Below are 19,645 nucleotides of genomic sequence, written 5' to 3'. Positions count from 1 at the left end.
GTTCATACTTATCTTGAAGTTGTAACTTCATCCATTAAAGGTGTAGGCCTTTTGGTCTTTATGCTGCCCCACCATTCAATAAGATTATTGCTTATCTCTTAACTCATCACCATTTTTATGCACTAACTCTACACCCCTAAATTTCCTTAAAAATCTATCAACAGCTACCATGAATATCTTCAGGAATTGAGAATTCTGTAGCCCTCTTGGCTGGAAAATTCCAATCACTCACCATCGTTTGGCTGAAAAAAATCTCTTTTCGCCTCTGTTCTGAATGGCTGATGACAGTGAAACCACATCTCCACACCCATGCTGTCAAGCATTGTAAGAATGTTTTACACTTCCATGAGATCACCTCACATTCTTCTAAACTCTGGTGATTATAGGTCCAGTCTTCATAACTTCACCTTAAGTGACAGCCCACCACCCCTGTGATCAATCTGTTGAACCTTTGTTGTCTTGCCTCTAACTCCTACATCCTTCCTTCCTAACACAAGGATACCAGATCTGTACAGATGTGATGCACGAGGGCCCCACAAAATTAAAACAAGATTTTTCTTCACTATGATTCAGATCCTTTTGCAATAAAGGCCCGTGTACCATTTGCTTTCTTAATTGTTGGTGCTGCATGTTGACATACACTAATTTTATGCATGAGAAGATCCAGGTTCCCTAAAAATCATCACCTTTCGATCTCTCATCATTTAAAAAATAAAAACTAGTTTCTCATCTGAACAGTAAAGCAAGGCCTTCCAGATGCAAAGGGTTGCTTTAACCACAGAGAGATAGCTGACAACTAGTTACACCATGCCAATTAGCTTATCTTACATATTGTCAAATCTATAAAGGAATGCTGCCAGCGACCAATGCAACTAACGGCAATGTAACGTAACGTAACAGTGCACGTAACTATTTCTCCTTCTTTGAAATATACCTTGACTATTAATCTGTGCGTGTTTGGAGCCTGGAATTTATATTTTGATAATGTGTTCTTGGGCTGGTTGAATACTCCAGTGCTTTTGCTGTATCTGAGGGAATTCAGCATAGCTGATAACAAACTGTACAATTACAAAAAGAAACAAAATAGTAAATAAATAAGCAATAAATGTTGAGAACATGAGATGATAAGTCCTTGAAAGTGAGTCCATTGGTTGTGGGATCAATTCAGTGACATGGCAGGTGGTTGAGTGAAGTTATCCCCACCGAGATTCTGATTCTCAGAGCTTCAAAAAGAAATGTAAGTGACTTTAACTCAATGCCTCACTCCACGAGCTACAGACACAATCCTTCCTACTTGTCCATCAGCATCCCAGAATTCCCCGCGATTTCCAGCCTATCTATCCTGACATTCAGAAATGGACTGAACAGAACATAATTAAAAATCACAACTGAGATCATTGTGACACTAAGAGTCTCTCTGTGACTTCTTTTGCTAACTTCATTACAAAGAGGTTTGCAAAATTATTTTGCGACATTCAATGAGATCACATAAATCTATTTTATAGCTTGGTTTTATTTTATAGAGACAAACAAAAATTTTGCATAGTCTGCTGGGACTTTCCACTGAGTATATTTTGACTTACCACCAGTGTTATTGCAAGCATCTCCAGCTGCCAATTCTATAGTTTCACCATTCATATTCTGTCCTTTCATGATTGTTAATGTCCGGGAACATTTTGTCATTTTGGTCACTTTGAAAATGTAGAACAGTAAATCTTACCTCACCTTCGGGTCAGAAGCCACTGACCTGCTGCGCCTTTCTTGTGTTTACAGTTTTTATTTTAAAACGTCCACATTAGTGATTCTCACCTATTCCCTCCTTCAATCTTTTGTTTCACTCTTTTGCATTCTCTTTATAAACCAAAGAGTGTATCGGTCAATGTGGTGTTGCATTAATAGTTCAACATTAATGAGATTAACATGTGCTTCCAAATATTAATATTTTTAAAGTTTGTTCATTCGGTTTTACCTATTAAGCTTCTTGTTAAATTTGATTGAGTTTGCATAAGGGTAATAAACAAAAAACACTGAATAAAAAGACCAAATTTCTACAGAACCAAGTGAAATGTTGCTTTAATCAAGTTTCTAATATGATTTTATCAAATTTGCTATCCATCAACATGCCAAGGGAAACGAACACCATAGGTTAGGTCATGGGATTAGACACAAAAGGTCTATGAATGCAAACTAAAAGCAGCTGTTGGAACTCTACTACTACACTACAATAGTTCCTACTTGGAAAGAAAGCAACGTGAATTGTAATCTGAATCTGATTACCAAATGCTATCAATGAGAAAAGGTTTCAAAGTAAAATCTAAGTTTGTTATAGGATATATTAGCAATATGTGAAGAAATTTCAGAATTTTAATTTAAAAACTAGAATAGGTTCCATAGTAAATGTATGTGCAACTACTATCAAAGTTCAAAGTTCAAAGTAGACTTATTGTCAAAAGAGATTTACCATATACGACATTGAAATTAATCGTCTTGCAGACAGCCACAAAACAAGGAAACACAATAGAATTCACGATAAACCCCACACCACCGAAAGTCATAATGTGTGAAAAAGAAAGAACAAATCATGCAAACAATTTTTTAAAATAGTAAACGAACAATCTACAGAATATGAACTGCAGAATCCCTGAAAGTAAGTCCACAATGGAGCTGATAATAAAGTTTAGTTTACAGGCAAAATAAATCTATATTGGTTGCGATGAAATAATTGCAATACTGTGTATTTCCTCATGATTTGATTTAACAAAGCTATCAAATGATATGACTGAATTAAGTAAATGAAGCATCTTTATTAATTTCTTACTGTAATGCTGTAATCTTCTACCATCATATTTGTGTTTATGTACATGGCAGCCTTTAATTTTAAAAATTAACACTTTTAAGTTAACTTTAAATTAAGTTCAAGTCGCTAGCAAGCTGCACATAACACACATATGGCCTGTAACAGTTGCCACATCATCATTCGACATGATAGCAAGAGAGACTGTCCACTGACTGAAGATGTGTATAAGCAAATTCAGATGAGTTTTCAACACAATGACAGTTAACATGCATGCTGCTTTTTTTAAAGTCACAGATGCAAAATTCATTCCTCCTTTGCAAATCGGTGACTATTTTATATAGGTTTCAAAGTTGGTGTTGGATTTGTTACTTAAATCTTTTTCTCGAAAGGAAGGAGACCCAAAATCACATACAACAAAAACGGAATATTGCATCCACTGTTCGAAATAGTGTGACAGGCCTTCATTATTATTGTTCTGTTTTGTAGAAGTTGGCAAGGACCTTTATATCTTGGATAGAGAGCTGAGTCTGGAATCAATCAACCCCTGACTGAAGGATTGCGATAACCCTCTATTCCAACCATTTCACAAACATGTGTGCATTTCGAGATGCTGAATGAATGACAAGAGAGCAAGCAGCGATTCAACTTTAAAAGTAGGATGACCACAGAATCTGAGAACACACAGAGAGAGACCACAGCGAGATAGTTAGCTCATAAAATCAAGGTTTTGACTGCCCTCTGATCCTGTGTCATCTCCCCTTCTACAATCCCCAGTTCCTTTCCCCTTTCTGGTCCTCAGTTACCTTCCTGACCAACGTCTTCTATAGCACTGCAACACACGCAGAATGCTGGAGGAACTCAGCAGGTCAGGCAGCATCTATGGAAATGAGTAAACAGTCCACAATTTCGGGTCGAGACTCTTCTTCAGGACTGAGAGGGAAGAGGGAAGGTGCACGAATAAAAAGGTGGGGGTCATCAACCACTTCTTTTACTTATCCTACCACTGTCTTTTCCTCTGTCCTCTCCACACCACCCCTCCATGGTGCAGTTAAGTATTGGAATACTCTTTTCCATCCACATTATCTGTGCCCAACAGAATGCCAAATGCGACTAAATTTCTGCTGTCTGCACATGATCCTTATCTCTTCATTCCCTGCATATTTATTTATCTGCTGAATAGTCTCTTAAATGCCATTATTGGTCTGCATCCTCCATTACTCCTGGCAGAACAACCCAGGCACCTACCACTCTCTAACACATACAAAATTATGAGGGGTATCGATAGGGTTAAGTCCAAGCAGGCTTTTTCCACTGAGGTTGGGTGGGTCTACAACTAGATGTCATGGGTTAAGAGTGAAAGGGGAACTTGAGGGGAAACTTCAGCACCCAGAGGGTCATGGAAGTGTGGAATGAGCTGCCAGCACAAGTGAAGCATGAGAGCTCAATTTCCACATCTAAGAGAAGTTTGGTTAGGTACACAGATGGAGGGCTATGGTCCGGGTGCAGGTCAACGGGAGTATAAATGGTTTGGCATGAACTAGATAGTGTTCGTCCATCGTCGATGTCAATGAGGACATCATAATGGTGTCGAGACTAGCACGTGATTTGGATTAAACTGAGGGAGAGTTGCGCAGCGTCAGCCTCACTCTCTCTTCCCAGTTCCCATCTCGATCCAGTGGCAAGACAGAGTCGAGACGGCTGGAGATGGGACTAGGCGCAGTGGATGACCAGGACGTCTTCTGTGTCTTGTCCTGCTCTACACGTTCCACGTTGCTTGCAGAGACCGCCTTCTTGACCGTTGGACCTTCCATTGGTCTCCTCCGCTCAGTCCGCCGGAGTCTGTCTTCACGTGCTGGGATAGACAACTCCCTATCTCACCGAGGGTTTGAGACCCGTCGGCTACCCTCACCTGGTTTAGCCGGCTTGTCGAAGCCGTTGCCCGGGGTGTGGCCGCTGTCGCATGCAAACAGCTACGGGGAGCCACAGGTGAGAGCTGAGTGCCAGGTGGGGACCAAAGGTGGACAAACCGCCTTGAAAAGGATGCAACATGTTCCCCCACCAGAGGTGCTACCCCTTCCTGACACCCCATGAACTAGATGGACCAGCACAGAAGGGCTTGTTTCTGTGCTGTACTTTTCTATGACTCTATGCCTTGCTCTTAAAGACCAATTCGGGAGAAGACAAGCTGGACTGCATGTGTGTGTGTGTGTGTGTGTGTGTGTGTGTGTGTGTGTGTGTGTGTGTGTGTGTGTGTGTGTGTGTGTGTGTGTGTGTGTGTGTGTGTGGACCAACTACTTGTTCCTGTCAATAACATCCATGCACCATCAATTCAGGGACCTGGGGTATATATATTCATTTATTTACATAAATAGTATATACCTATATATTATATATTATATTGGCCCCAGCAGAATGCTGTTTCATTTGGCTGTATTCATGAGTATTCATTTACAGTATGATTGAATGATAATTGAACTTGAACTTGAGGTTGACCTTGAAGAGCCATAAGCTACAAAGCTGTAGACCAGGATCTGAGAAATGGGATTAATATAAAATCCATTTTCTCTGGCCTGAAGATGGTGAGTTGAAAGGATATCTTCAATTCCTTAAATGTCTGTGAACAACCTCAAGTGGTAACATCCATGTTTGGTTCTTTCAGATTACAGTTTTTGAGATGTGATTTGCTGACACCGGTAATACACATGAGGGTTGTTTCATCACCTTTACAGCCGAATATCAACAGCATTATATTCTGTGTGGATAATAAAATCCAGGGCTTGCCTGGATTTTACTGAGTTTCAAAAATGGTTGTTTTTACCAATGATGCAATGTTGAAACTATTCAATGCATGGGAACAAAATACTTCAGGTGTACTTGGAGTATGTTTTTAATATCTTTGACTCCTCAGCCTGAAGTACTTATCCCCTGAAGGGCAGACATGTTTTGTTTTGCCCCATCAGATATGTTCCACAGTGCAGAGTCATCTTGTGATTATTCAACAAGGATAAATGATACTTTGCTAGGGCTCCCTTTCGCCTTTCAGGAGACACTCCATCCACACGTGGCATTTGCAACTGAGGAAGTTCAGGTAAACAGATTCGAGAGAGAGAGGCGGCTCACGTACTTGAACTCCTGACCCGCTGTGAAAGAGACAAGCTCTCTGACTCCAGTGTAAGATTCTTTTGTGCTTCCTTGCATGCAGCTTACTTGTTCCTTATTCGTTCTGTTAATTACAGGCAACACATTTGCGAGGCATGTTTCCTCAGTGATCCATGGCTTTATACGTGGCCACACTGGAAAATCATCTACTGACAAAAATGTATAAAATGTAAACATACAAGGCTCCCCTATCTATAATTATCTTATTAAGTAAACTGAAATCCCTCTTAAATTCACTGAGAAGTTGGAGGGACTATTAAAATAAACATATTATAGGCAATATTACATTTAGGAGCCAATACAAGACGCAATTTTGTAAGTTTGTCTTCAGCTTTCATTTCTGTCAAATTCGGCCTCCAGCAGGCCAGATGGCACTAATGCAGTTGCCAGAAAGTCAATACATCTGGCTACATTCCTGAGATGACGCTTCTGATGGATAGCACAGCTCTTTCAGCACAGAGCTCCTTTCAAAATGGAGCCATTTACTGCTCTGCTTGTTGTACAGCCTGATGTGTGAAAACAAAGAAAAACTTTGCTCACACACTAAATCCGAGAGACAAGCCAGGGGACGTTAAAGCATTGGTGCAATGACATCGAAATGCAGTGCCATTTGCAGCTTAAAGGGAGAGGGGAAAGAATGAAACATTGATCTTTCTCAGAGGCTTTTAGAGATCAAAGTTCATTGCTCCCCCTCCTCCCTCCTTCCCCCAAAAAATAACACACTGCCCGTTAAGAAAAAAAACATACATTGGAACATTTCTATAAATTTAGCCTGTAACTCACACTCCAGAAAGGCACGGGGACTAAGGGTTACTTGAAAACAAGTTGGTTTCAGTGAAAGTTGAAAGAATTCATTCAGCACCATTCTAATGCAGTTAACATGCCTCAAAGAAACATTCAGATGAAGGGTTCTCTGTAGTATAAATATTTATGTAAGACTTAAATTAAACTTTAAAGTGGTTGAACTAATTTAGAATACAACGCATATCTCTCAACACTTGCAGCTTTAGTGGAACATTAAAGACCTTCTTGCCCTTCCCCAACTCACATGAAGTTCTGAGGAGAATTATGTTTGTAATGTTGACTTCGCCAACCATGTGTTTTAAGAGTGGGTACTTGATTTGTTATATATAGTAACATTTAATATCACAGATCACTGAAACCACACAGCTACAAGACAGGTAATTTTCTCCATTCATCTGCACACTTGATCCAATGAGGTTTCTAATGAGAGGATGCATCTCTGACACCATCTTTGAAATGTGGACACTACATCTGGCTCGACAAATGCTCTGAACTATAGTTTCACCAGAAGTAATCCCAGCACTATCAATAGAGGGCACGCAGCACCTTCATGAAATGGACACGTGTGGCACGGGTAAATCGGTATTGCCTGATAGCTGGTCTTCATCCTCTTTTGCTGCTTGTGATTTGCAGAGCGTATCGAAGTGGCAGGACCCAGGTCTGAAGGTGGGGAACGGCGCGAGGAGGCCTGGGTGATTAGGCACCGGGCCGGATTGAAAAGGTCAGAGTGTCGGCACTGGAGGCGAGGGACAGGCGGTGTTCGGCTCGCTGCTCGGCAAGGTTCACTCATCTCTGCGCTGAACTGGGGCTGCGGCCTGCGGCTAACCGGCCGTGGACTCGCTCTTGCGAATTTCAGTTCTGAATGCTACTTGCTTACTTTTATTGTTTGCATAATTTCTTTCTTTTTCTGCACAATTGTGTGTTTGACGATTTTTTTTATTAGGTTCTTTTGGGTCTCTTTGTTTAGTGGCTGTCTAGTCAGAGATGAATCTCAAAGTTGTATATACTATACACACTTCGATAATAAATGTACTTTGAACTTTAATTCTCAATTGAAATCCCTGTAAAATTCATAACCAAGACCAAAGGCGCATTAAAAATCAGTCCTAGTCAAAATCAGACTCTAGGGCAGGACCTCCTGACTTCCTGACAGGAGCTGCGTGGTAAGCTGCTGTGCCTCGCAGATCACCGAGAAGACGGTCAGACCTTAAAGGAACTCTCCTTGTGGCAGACAGATAAAAACTGCACAAGGGGAGCAGGGGTTGATCGATGCACAAAGCACTGGAGGAACACAACAGGTCAGACAGCACCTATGGGGGAGCAAATCACAAGCATGAGGGGTCTGCAGATGCTGTAAATCCAAAGCAACACACCCAAAAAAACTGGAGGAACTCAACGGGTCAGGCAGCACCTGTGGAAATGAATGAACAGTCGACGTTTTGAGCCGAGACCCTTCATCAGGACTGTGAAGGGAAATGGACAATCAACCTTTTGTTGATTGAAGCCACACTCAGGTTGGAGGAACAACGCCTTATATTCCATCTGGGTAGCCTCCAACCTGATGGTATGAACATTGACTTCTCTAACTTCCGCTAATGCCCCATCTCCCCTTCGTACCCCATCCGTTATTTACTTATCATTATTATACTTTTTCTCTCTCGCTTTTTCTCCCTCTGTCCCTCTCACTATACCACCTGCCCATCCTCTGGGCTTCCCTCCTACCCTTTTCCTTCTCCCTGAGCCTCCTGTCCCATGATCCCCTCATATCCCTTTTGCCAATCAACTGACCAGCTCTTGGCTCCATCCTTCCCTCTCCTGTCTTCTCCTATCATTTCGGATCTCCCCCTCCCCCTCCCACTTTCAAATCTCTTACTAGCTCTTCTTTCAATTAGCCCTGACGAAGGGTCTCAGCCCGAAATGGCGACTGTACCTCTTCCTATAGATGCTGCCTGGCCTACTGCGTTCACCAGCATTTTTTGTGTGTGTTGCTTGAAATTCCAGCATCTGCAGATTTCCTCGTGTTTGCAAATCAACCATTTGTGTTGGAAAGAGAGAAGGAAGATAGCCATAGGCCAAATCTAATATAAAACTTGTGGTGTTGATTAAGCTGGGTATTTTAGAATGTGAGATGAACTACTAAAAGGTGATACATAAGAACATGAGAAAATAGGGGCAGGAGGTACCCCTCAAGCTGCCCCTCCCACATGCTACCCAAACGAGATCGATCTGTCACACGATTCATCTGCTCTTCTCCCACATTCCAGTTGGTAAGATCCGCTTTGGAATGATCTTTCAGAAATGTATCTAACCCCTCGTTAAACATCTCCTGTCACATAGCCTCCACAATGAAAGTAGGCTAAAGGAAGATGAAGGGAACCGCATGAGACACCTCATCAGTAGACATGTGACAGAAGCAGTCTGGAATCTAACCTGACATGATTTTTGCTGATGTTGAGTTTTTGCTTATTATTTTATTTGGAAGCTCTTGTGGCCCAGTGAGCCTCACTGCCCAACTATTTAACCCTAGCCTAATCACAGGACAATTTACATTGACCGGTTAACCTACTAACTGATACACCTTTGGAATGTGGGAGGAAATCAGAGCAGCTGGAGAAAACCCACATGGTCACAGGGAGAATGTACAAACTCCTTAGAGAGAGCAACAGAACTGATCTTCAAACTCCAACACCCCTAGCTGAAATATTGTCGATACTTTGTACTGAACATTTTTGCTCCTTCTGTGCGCAATCCTTGTACTTTGTTTGCAAACACATACAGCCAAACCTGGATCATGTCCATCATAGTCCTGGCTTAAAAACAAAAGAAAAGGAAGCAGGGAGAGACCAGGAGATCACTCAAGCCATCTCCATCATTCAACCTGTTCCTAAAATCCACTTTTCCTCTTGGTGCCCACGAGGCCTTTGTTACTTTAATGTCCCAAATCTCAAAGCCCGTGCATCCTATGTCCTATTGGGCAGAAAGTTCTAAAATATTGACAAATGTCTGCATGAGGAGATAACTTCTCTCAGCCCTAACCGGGCAATCCCTCATCCTGAAACTATGCCCCTTACTGGTGGATATTTGTGCTGGAGGAACCAGGACCTATCAGAGAGTCATAACTTTTTGTTCTGTCTTCTTGAGAGGCTGTTAACTCTGCTTAACATTAACTCTAATTCTCTAATTATCCTAAGCATCTTCTACAGGCGACCCTTGGGTTAGAATGAGGATACGTTCATAGAATAGTCTACACTGCAATTTTCCATAACACAAACTCTCGCCATCAAGATATGCAAGTTCAACCAAATAAATTTTATGTTTATCTGTCTGCTTTTCTCCACACAAATTCCATGAGAGTGAAGCTTTTACCAATTATCAGTTTTTTGGGTCATGATTTGTCAATTCTGTAAGGGTGAGTTTCTTTTACCCTGTAACACAGGGTCACCTATACTAGACTGTCTTGCTGATGAAGGGTCTCAGCCCGAAACGTCAGCTGTTTACTCTTTTTCATAGATGTTGCCTGACCTGCTGAGTTCCTCCAGCATTTTGTGTATTATGCTTGGATTTCCAGCATCTGCAGATTTTCTTGTGTTTGTCTACTAATCTCCTCTAACAACCCTACCATTTCAGTTCTTACGATTCACACAGTGATTCAGCAAAGCCAGAGTCAATGGGAAGAAAAAGAAACAATCCATAAAGACAATAAAAACAGCTGTATAGGGTTAAGTGGGATCCGGGATCAGCCATGATGGAATGGCGGAGCAGACTCGATGGGCTGAATGGCCTAATTCTGTTCCTATGTCTTATGGCCTTATGGTCTTTTCCTTAGAACAAACAGCTTCATAACTTTGTAAAACCTGTTAAAACACAGGTTTCCTGGAGGAGCAATGGATTTGGTGCTTGTGCTATGTAGTAGATGGAGGTATATCCTCCTATCCTCATTTTATATGCTCCTGAAGCCCCCATCTGTTGCAGCTGCCACAAGACCAGAAAACAAAGGGGGAATGATTTCTGCACTGTTTTGAGGTTCACTGCACCCACCTGTGTCCAAAGCCCTATTCTCAGGACAGGAAAATTGCCTCGTTTTGGCCTTAAGCCCACTATTTAATGTTATGGGAACAAAGATTCCAAAGCTGGATCCCTGATCTGCATTGTATTAGGTAATCTCAAATAGAAATCTGATTAGACTCTTATTATTGGTCTCAACAGCCCTGACTTTCATTTGCTGTTCAGAAGTTCACATGCCAGTTTGTCTCTAGACAGTGAGAGAGGTCTAAGATGTCTCCATATTCTGCTTTCATTCACTTTGTGGATTGACACCCTGTGTGGGGATTTGCTTTGGTCAGCTGAATGCTCTGTTTTGAGACAATTCCACAATGTGTTTAACAGCCTCTAATCCCAGCTACAGAAATGCAATGCAATGCTGGTAACATTTCTATACCATGACAGAGACAGCAAACTCACTCAGCATACAGAAAAGCTGCAGTTGATTGTCAACATGATGCTCATGGCCCAGATTAATATTGACAAATCTCAGGAACCCTAAGGGCTTAAGGTGGAACTGGCTGTAACTTTTTTAGTGAAGACCAGCTTTCCTGTTGATCATCCAGGTGGGGCCTTCCTATTCATAAGGCTTTGATTTACAGAGATGTCTAGAGCTGAATAAAACAAATCTCAGCTCTACTGACAGGTTGATACCTCAAGATACTTCAGTCATGCCAGATCAACAGCAGTGCCCAGGAGCAACATGCACTAAATAGTTCTTGTATCAGATTATTAAATCTGTTTCAAGAACTGACATTTCTGAAATTCCACTATGAATGTGTCATTCAAGACTTAAGACTTCTTTGAGACAGTAGAATGTCATTCAGCCCATCAGTGCTATGCTGGCTCTCACAGGAATCCCATCAATCCGATTCTCCCACATATTTCCCTGCAGCCCAATTCCTCTCGCATACCCATCAGCAGCCACCAATCCTCTTGCCAGCCACTTACATTAGAGCTAATTCACAGTAGCCAATTAACATTGCAACACGTATTTGGGGTAAGGAAGGGAACTGAGGCAGCCGAGGAAACCCAAATGGTCACTCAGAGAATATGCAAGTTCCACATAAGACATCGTAGACAATCACGATTGAACACTGGTGCCTAGAAGAATCTGCCACCCTTTGTCAATATTTACATTTCATCTTGTTACATACTTAAGCAGGTCCACGTAATGTTAAAAGAAAGAGCAGAAGTTGGATAATTGGCCTTGTGTACCTTCTTCAACGTTGAAAATCATGGCTGGCCTTCTGCTGCAATTGTATCCCAAAGATATTCAACACTACTAGTGAGCGAGGTTCTCACTCCCAAAGGTTAACTCCTTATCCTGATTCAGTGACCTTTGTTCTCGGCTCCTCAGTGAGGGAGAGGTCCTCCTGCCATCTAGCTTCTCAAGCATCTGATGAATTAACTCTCTATGTTTCAATTACATTGTCACTAGTTTTCCTACAATTGAGGGGATATATATTCCTCCATTACTCAACTGTGGAATCATTAGAGTGAACATTTGTGGCACTCCCTCTAAGTGAAGAATATTCTTCCTCTATTAAGAAGACCAAAACTGTACCCAGTGCATCATATCAGTACTGTTATGTAACCACAGTCATTACTTTTATATTAGATTAGATTAGATTATGAGGATATGCAGTCCTCTTTTATTGTCATTTAGTAATGCATGCATTAAGAAATGATACAATGTTTCTCCAGAATGATATCACAGAAACACATGACAAACCAACTGAAAAACTGACAAAAACCACATAATTATAACATATAGTTACAACAGTGCAAAGCAACACCGTAATTTGATAAAGAACAGACTATGGGCACGGTAAAAAGTCTCAAAGTCTCGAAAGTCCCGTCATCTTATGCAAACGGTGAACCTCCAGCGCCGCAGACTTGCCGATGCAGCATCCAGGAAGCATCCGACCACAGTCCGACTCCGAGTCCGTCCGAAAACTCCGAGCCTCCGACCAGCTCTCCGACACCGAGCACCGAGCACCATCTCTGCCGAGCACTTCGACCCCGGCCCCAGCAACAGGCAATGGGCAAAGCTGAGGATTTGGGGCCTTCCCCTCCGGAGATTCTCGATCGCACAGTAGCAGCGGCAGCGAAGCGGGCATTTCAGAAGTTTCTTCAAGTGTTCCTCTGTGCTTCTCACGGCTGTCTCCATCAAATCAGGATTGTGCATGGCATCCTAGTTATCACATACGATATCATTTGGAACGGCCACACGTTCTGCGTCGCGCCATCTTCTCCTCCCTCTTCTAATACATTTACAATAAAGGCCAACATGCCAACCATAAACTTATATCTTCCTTTGTATTCTGGTACAGTGACAGACAAGACTCTAGAATTTTCAATCTGTCACCGGGGTTTGTAAGAAGGCAGCTTTATTGATTTTTCTGCCGTGATGAAGAAACTAACATTTCTCTGCATTGATTTCCATCTGCCATTTTTTCACACTCACTTTAGCTGTCCAAATCCCCTTGGGTCCCTCTCACAGTTTTCATTCCCACAGAGCACATTTACACCCAGTCAGTCCTTATTCTTATTTGTTTCTCGGTCTGGTAATGAACCCTCAATCAATTCTAAGATATTTTCAAAATGACATGAGTCATTCTAAACTTTGATATTTAATTTTTAAGAAGCAAAACTTAGCTTCTGTTGTACCCTTTATCAAGCATAATAAAACTCCAGCAAAATTGTCAAATGAAAATCACCTTTAACAATCCATATTTATTCTGGCCCAGCACACTCTGCATGTATATGTACCCTGTTACTGGTCCCTGATGATAGATTCGAGCATTCTCATTGCTTTTGCTCCCTGGAAGAAACCTTTTCCATGGACACTTACTACTTACAGTCCACTGGTGATTCTTCCTGTCTACAGCCTGACAACCGATATGATTGTTATGTCAAATTAAACCAGTTTATTGTCATATGCACCAGGATGCAATAAAATTCCTTGTTTGTGTGAAGTTCGCAGGATAAACACAATGCATGGTTGTAAGATTAGCTTTCTCTTTACCATTAACTTTATTTGTCACATGTACATTGAAACGTCGAAACATACGGTGAAATGTGTTGCGTGGGTCAACCCTGACCCGTACATCTTTTTGTGAATGTGGGAGGAAACCAGAGCACCCAGAGGAAATCCACACCGTCACGGGAAGGACGTACAGACAACGGCGAGAATTGAACCCTTATCGCTGGGGCTGAAAAGTGTTGTGTTGACCGCTATTCCACTGCACTGCCCTAAAATGGGGAACATAGTAAGGTAGAACAATAAATACAATGATAAGTGCAAAGGTTGTGCAAAAAGACGCTAAAGTGAAAATAGCATAACAAACGGAGAGGTTGAATTAAGAGTACAAGAATGTGGAACACCACAAGCAATGAATAATTAGTTCAGAACCCTGAGAGGTGTGGAATAAGCTGATTTTAAGCCTAGACATCTGGGTTAAGCTGCTGTACCTTCTCCCGGGGAATAGCCAGTGGCATGGCAACCTTAATGATACTATTAGCCTTCCTGAAACAATGCACCAATGGTAGGAAGTGACAACTCGCTGATGGACTGGGCTGTGTTCGTCAATCTCTGCAGTTGGTGTACCTCGATGAGGTGCAACCCATCGGGATACTTCCTGCAGCTAATCTGTAGAAGTTTGAGAGAATCTTATAAACATAGTCATACTTTATTGATCCCAGGGGAAATTGGTTTTCATTACAGTTGCACCATAAATAAGTAAATAGTAATAAAACCATAAATAGTTAAATAGTAATATGTAAATTATGCCAGGAAATCAGTCCAGGACCAGCCTATTGGCTCAGGGTGTCTGACCCTCCAAGGGAGGAGTTGTAAAGTTTGATGGCCACAGGCAGGAATGACTTCCTATGACGCTCTGTGTTGCATCTCGGTGGAATGAGTCTCTGGTTAAATGTACTCCTTTGCCCACCGAGTACATTATGTAGTGGATGGGAGACATTGTCCAAGATGGCATGGAACTTGGACAGCACCCTCTTTTCAGACACCGCCGTCAGAGAGTCCAGTTCCATCCCCACAACATCACTGGCCTTACCAATGAGTTTGTTGATTCTGTTGGTGTCTGCTACTCTCAGCCTGCTGCCCCAGCACACAACAGCAAACATGATCGCACTGGCCACCACAGACTCGTAGAACATCCTCAGCATCATCCGGCAGATGTTAAAGGACCTCAGTCTCCTCAGGAAATAGAGACGGCTCTGACCCTTCTTGTAGACAGCCTTTGTGTTCTTAGACCAGTCCAGTTTATTGTCAATTCGTATCCCCAGGTATTTGTAATCCTCCACCATGTCCACACTGACCGCCTGGATGGAAACAGGGGTCACCGGTACCTTAGCTCTCCTCAGGTCTACTACCAGCTCCTTAGTCTTTTCACATTCAGCTGCAGATAATTCTGCTCACACCATGTGACAAAGCTGAAACCTCCCAACAATGTCTTAGAAAGTAAATACACTGATGCTCTTACAAGCAAGAGAAAATCTGTAGATGCTAGAAATCCAAGCAACGCACACAAAATGCTGAAGAAACTCAGCTGGTCAGGCAGCATCTATGGAAAATAGTACAGTTGACATTTCAAGCCGAGACCCTTTGGCAGGACGATAGGGTCTGCCCGGCCTGCTGAGATCCCCCAGCATTTTGTGTGTGTTACACTGATGCTCTTTCTTGGTCACTGCTGCAGTGTGAAGGGACCAAGTGAGGTTGCTGGTGATGTGGTTGCCAATGAACAGCTGCATTTGGCGTATACTGTACTGTGCAGAAGTCTTAGGCACAGATATATCTAGGGTGCCTAAGAATTTTGCACAGTTCTGTAGTAATTTTATGTATTGTGCTGTACTGCTGCCGCAAATAAAAAAAACAAATGATCTTGATTCTGGGTCTCTGTTGTGGATTGAGATTGGGAAAAGGGACCGGGAGAGGGGAGAGGCAAAAGGGGAAGAGGGAGGGGAGGGGGTGGGAAGCACCAGAAAGACATTCTGTGATGATCAATAAAACCAATTGTCTGGAATCAAATGACCTCGCCCGCTGATTTAGGATTGGGTGCGCCTGCACTCGCGCCGCACCTTTCTCCGCCCCCGAACTCCTTCTCTGCCATCTGTCCCTCATCCCTTCTGTGGCACTCCACCCTCATCACTCCCAACATCGTCTGCTCTCATGGGATTTACAAACTCGCTCTCCGTGTTGACAAATGCAGTACTGTGCAAAAGTCTTAGGCACCCTAGCTGCATATATATATATGTGTGTGTATGTGTGTGTGTGTGTGTGTGTGTGTGTGTGTGTGTGTACACACACATATGTGCCAATACTTTTGCACAATACTGTAAATGCTCAGCTATATCATAGGAATGTGATTAGTAACTCCAACAGATATGTTCTTTCTGTGTTGATTCTTATTGTGCCAACCCTACTCTTGCCAATGCTGCTCAAATCATGGCTCAAAGTTGAGGTCATACTGTTGTTTCAAAATCCCTCTCCTTCACCTCAACAATAGTCGGGGACCATTTCAGCCCAAAGCAAACAGTGTCAGGTGGCACTTTTATAGTAATAGTTTTTCCGCTCTCCATCAGCTGGTTGAATGTGCTGTAGGTTTGCTTAATATTGCAGATTGCTTTCTATAGACCTGGGCTGGGGCTCAGGGGACATTAATGAGCAGGCTATTTTTTGCCAACATGAGGTAACAGATACATCATAGGAAAATATTAAAATGTGCAGGCACTTGGATATTGTCCAGTTGGTTTTGAGCTTCAAGAAATTACTATGATTCATTTAATTCAAATGAATAAATGAACCACATTAATTAAGAAATTCAGAGCTTTTAAATCTACCCATCTGGCAGAAACTGGATAGGCTGACAGATGGTTTAGATTGTAAAACATAGGCAAAGAATTCAGCCATTCAGCCCAGTGAGTCTGCTCTGCTATTCCATCATGGCTGATTTATCATTCCTCTCAACCCCTTGCTCCTGCCTTCTCCCTGTAACCTTTTAAGCCCTGATTAGTGAAGAGCCTAGTAACCTCCATCTATGACTTGACCTGCACAGCTGCCCATGGAAATGAATTCCACAGATTCACCATCCTCTGGCTAAAAATTTTTTCCTCATCAATTCTGAGGCTGAACTCTCCGGTCTTAGGCTCCTCCACTATAAGAAACATTCTCTCCACATGCACTTTATTCTAACATTTCAATATTAGATAGGTTGTAATGAGATCACCCCTCATTCCTCTAAACTCCAGCGACTACGAGCCCAGGGCCACCGAACGCTCCGCATATGTTAACCCTGTCATTCCTGAGATTATTCTTGTGAACTTCCTCTGGACCCTCAGAAATGTTAGCATGTATTTTCTTAGATAATGCCCCCAAAACTGCTCACAGTATTCCAAGCGCGGCCTGACCAATGCCTTATGAAGCCTCAGCATTAGATCCTTGCTTTTGTATTCTAGTCCTCTCAAAATGAATGTTAACATTGTACGTGCCTTCCCTATCATTGGCTCAACCTGCAAGTTAGCCTTTAGGGAATCCTGCACAAGGACTCTGAAGTCCCTCTACACCTCCCCATTTAGAAAATAGTCCACGCCTTTATTCCTTTTGCCAAAGTACATGATCATGTGCTTCTCTACACTATATTCCATGCCCATTCCCTCAATCTAAGTCCTTCAGCAGACCCCCTGCTTCCTCAACACTATCTGCCCTTTAACCTATCTTCATATCATTTACAAACTTGGCCACAAAGCCATCAATTCCTTCATCCAAATCATTGATATACAATGTGTGAAGAAGCGGTCCCAACACTGACCCAGGCAGCACACCACTAGTCTCTGGCAGCCAACCCCCTTTATTCCCTCTCTCTGCCTCCTGCCACTCAGCCAATCTTCTATCCATTCTAGTACCTTTCCTGTAATACCATGGGCTCTTACTCTTGTTAAGCAGCCTCATGTGTGGCACCTTGTCAAAGGGCTTCTGAAAATCCAAATAAACAACATTTACTGATTCTCCTTTATCTATCCTACCTGTTATCTTCTCAAAGAATTCCACAGATTTGTCAAGTAAGATTTCCCCTTTAGGAAGCTATGCTGACCTTGGCCTACTTCATTATGTTCCTCAAATACTCCAAAACCTCATTCTTATTAATAGCCTTCAACATCTTTCCAACCACGGAGCTTAGGCTAACTGGCCTATAATTTTCTTTCATCAGCCTCTCTTCCTTCTTAAAGATTGGAGTGACTTGTGCAATTTTCTAGTCTTCTGGAATCATTCTAGAATCTAGTGATTCTTGAAAGATCATTACTAATGCTTCCACAATTTCTTCAGCTACTTCTTTCAGAACCCTGGGGTGTACGTCATCTGGTCCAGGTGAATTATCAACTTCCCAAGACCTTTCAGCTTCCAAAGCATCTTCTCCTTAGTAATAGCAAAAATACTCACTTCTGCTTCTTTACACTCTCCCATATCTGGCATTCTGCTAGTGTCTTCCACAGTGAAGACTGATGCAAAGTACTTGTTAAGTTCACTTGCCATTTCTTTGTCTTCCATTACTACCTCTTCAGCATCATTTTCCAGTAGACAATATCCACTTTCATCTCTCTTTTACTCATTATATATCTGAAAAAATTTTTGGCATCCTCTTTTATATTATTGTCTAGCTTACCTTCATATTTCATCTTTTCTCCTTATGGCTTTTAGTTGTCTTCTGTTGGTATTTAAAAACTTCCCAATTCTTTATCTTCCCACTAATTTTTACTGTATGTGCCCTCTCTTTTGCTTTTATGCTGCCTTTCATTTTCCTTGCCAGCCATGGTTGCCTCACTGCATCTCCTTGTACACCAACTGCCCCATCCTCAGCCCTATCACCCCTGTTCCCAACCCTCTGCAAAATTTCTTATCGGCTTGAAGCAAGACCCTTTTCAGCCATCCATGATCTGACAGGCGAGGCTGCAAAGATAGTCAGTCGCTCATCTAATACAAGTGGGCGGTTTGGGAATTTACGTGCATAGGTGACCCCTGCATAGCAGCTGTTTGAGTTGTGGGAATTTGACCTTACAGATTCACAAATCACTGCCAGAATACTTGAGATGTGAAATAAAATTTGCTCTCATGGAATTTTATGTGAAAATAATTGAATCAATGTTATCATTTTCAACTTGTGGAAAATCATGTGGACTGTTTTCAAGGAAAGCAAGCCCTCTCCAACCCCTATATCATTGGAGTCAACTGCATAGGCTTCCTATTAAATCAGTAGCAGCTCAATGATTTTAGGCAGACACGGAGGTTCTTGAGGTGTAAGTGAGTTAAAGGTTATGGGGAGATGACAGGAGAATGGGGTTAAAAGTAGTCAGTCATGATAGAATTGCAGAGAAGACTCAATAGGTTGAATGACCTAATTCTGCTCCTATGTCTTATAGTTGCATGATAGATAAACAGCTTTTTTTTCCCTGATGAGTCATCTCTCTCCCTTCTATAAGACTCTCTTGAATCCTTCGCATTTCTGCAGGTTGGGGAGCTGGCTGCAGAGTCCTCGATTTGCATCTTCCAGGAACTACTTTCATGTTGTCTTCATTCCCAGTTCTTACTGAGGTTATCTGAAGCCCTGGTATATATCTAAATGCCACCAGTCTAATTTTCATCTAAGCAGGAAATATTCTAGACTTTTAAAAGCTGAGTACTCCAATTGTCCCACCCCACCCCACCTCCTAAACACTCCTGACCAATCTCCAAATCTTCTGAGAAGTAGCTGGATCTAATTCAATTCCATTCACCCTTGCAGTTCAATGAGCTGCTCCACGTGGTCAGGATCTGAAACATGGTAA

The sequence above is a fragment of the Mobula birostris genome, chromosome 21 (assembly GCF_030028105.1).
Source record: "Mobula birostris isolate sMobBir1 chromosome 21, sMobBir1.hap1, whole genome shotgun sequence".
Classification (NCBI taxonomy): domain Eukaryota; kingdom Metazoa; phylum Chordata; class Chondrichthyes; order Myliobatiformes; family Myliobatidae; genus Mobula; species Mobula birostris.
The sequence above is the reverse complement of the archived record's forward strand: the minus strand, read 5'-3'. Positions refer to the sequence as shown.